This window comes from Coenobita brevimanus, chromosome 9, assembly GCF_032717465.1.
Source record: "Coenobita brevimanus isolate Jiangsu-jjx chromosome 9, ASM3271746v2, whole genome shotgun sequence".
NCBI lineage: Eukaryota > Metazoa > Arthropoda > Malacostraca > Decapoda > Coenobitidae > Coenobita > Coenobita brevimanus.
This window is the reverse complement of record NC_136962.1, coordinates 625,001-627,500: the sequence shown is the minus strand read 5'-3', so window position 1 is coordinate 627,500 and position 2,500 is coordinate 625,001.

Genomic DNA, 2,500 nt, shown 5'->3' with positions numbered 1-2,500 from the left:
TTGAACAACCATGGAGACATGACACATCCCTGTTTCAACCCAACCTTCAAACAGAAAAATTCACTTAGTTCACCATCCACACGCACTGCAGCCTTAGCACCATCGTACATACTCTTCACAGCATTCAACAACTTCCCATCTACTCCATATATTCTTAATACTTTCCACAATCCTTGTCTATCCACCCTGTCATATCCTTTCTCCAAATCCATGAAAGCCGCATACAACTTCTTTCCCTTCTCTAGAAACTTTTCCACTAAAGATCTGAGAATGAATATCTGATCTACACAACCTCTTCCCTTCCTAAAGCCTCCCTGTTCTTCTCCAACTAATTCCTCTGTTCTTTCTCTAACTCTGTCAATAAGTATCCTACCATACACTGATCTACACAACCTCTTCCCTTCCTAAAGCCTCCCTGTTCTTCTCCAACTAATTCCTCTGTTCTTTCTCTAACTCTGTCAATAAGTATCCTACCATACACTTTTCCTATTATACTAAGAAGACAAATGCCCCTATGATTACCACACACTTCTTTTTCCCCTTTTCCTTTGTACAAGGGAATAATTATACCTGACTTCCAATCCTCCGGGACTCTACCTTCCTCCCAGGCCAATCTGCACATCTTCCATATCGATCCTAAGTGATTTATTTTGTTTATTACACCTTACTGTCCTCTTCTGTGTTACATAAATCCTTCCAATATCACCATACTCTGCATAAAGCTCCCTAACACCTTTTCCTAAGTGATTTATTTTGTTTATTACACCTTACTGTCCTCTTCTAACTCTGTCAATAAGTATCCTACCATACACTTTTCCTATTATACTAAGAAGACAAATGCCCCTATGATTACCACACACTTCTTTTTCCCCTTTTCCTTTAAGTGATTTATTTTGTTTATTACACCTTACTGTCCTCTTCTGTGTTATATAAATCCTTCCAGTATCACCATACTCTGCATAAAGCTCCCTAACACCTTTTCCTAAGTGATTTATTTTGTTTATTACACCTTACTGTCCTCTTCTGTGTTATATAAATCCTTCCAATATCACCATACTCTGCATAAAGCTCCCTAACACCTTTTCCTAAGTGATTTATTTTGTTTATTACACCTTACTGTCCTCTTCTGTGTTATATAAATCCTTCCAGTATCACCATACTCTGCATAAAGCTCCCTAACACCTTTTCCTAAGTGATTTATTTTGTTTATTACACCTTACTGTCCTCTTCTGTGTTATATAAATCCTTCCAGTATCACCATACTCTGCATAAAGCTCCCTAACACCTTTTTCTAAGTGATTTATTTTGTTTATTACACCTTACTGTCCTCTTCTGTGTTATATAAATCCTTCCAGTATCACCATACTCTGCATAAAGCTCCCTAACACCTTTTCCTAAGTGATTTATTTTGTTTATTACACCTTACTGTCCTCTTCTGTGTTATATAAATCCTTCCAGTATCACCATACTCTGCATAAAGCTCCCTAACACCTTTTCCTAAGTGATTTATTTTGTTTATTACACCTTACTGTCCTCTTCTGTGTTACATAAATCCTTCCAATATCACCATACTCTGCATAAAGCTCCCTAACACCTTTTCCTAAGTGATTTATTTTGTTTATTACACCTTACTGTCCTCTTCTGTGTTATATAAATCCTTCCAATATCACCATACTCTGCATAAAGCTCCCTAACACCTTTTCCTAAGTGATTTATTTTGTTTATTACACCTTACTGTCCTCTTCTGTGTTACATAAATCCTTCCAATATCACCATACTCTGCATAAAGCTCCCTAACACCTTTTCCTAAGTGATTTATTTTGTTTATTACACCTTACTGTCCTCTTCTGTGTTACATAAATCCTTCCAATATCACCATACTCTGCATAAAGCTCCCTAACACCTTTTCCTAAGTGATTTATTTTGTTTATTACACCTTACTGTCCTCTTCTGTGTTACATAAATCCTTCCAATATCACCATACTCTGCATAAAGCTCCCTAACACCTTTTCCTAAGTGATTTATTTTGTTTATTACACCTTACTGTCCTCTTCTGTGTTACATAAATCCTTCCAATATCACCATACTCTGCATAAAGCTCCCTAACACCTTTTCCTAAGTGATTTATTTTGTTTATTACACCTTACTGTCCTCTTCTGTGTTACATAAATCCTTCCAATATCACCATACTCTGCATAAAGCTCCCTAACACCTTTTCCTAAGTGATTTATTTTGTTTATTACACCTTACTGTCCTCTTCTGTGTTACATAAAGCTCCGTAATACCCTTTCCTAAGTGATTTATTTTGTTTATTACACCTTACAGTCCATACTCTGCATAAATAACGTACAAAAGGATATTAACTAGCCATATCCAAAAATAAATCGCTCAGGAAGAGGTGTTAGGGAGCTTCCTGACTCTTAAATGATTTGCTCCCTTTTTCGTGTGCGTATTTGTCACACGTACAAGTGCACATATACGCACATAGTCGTTCTATTTT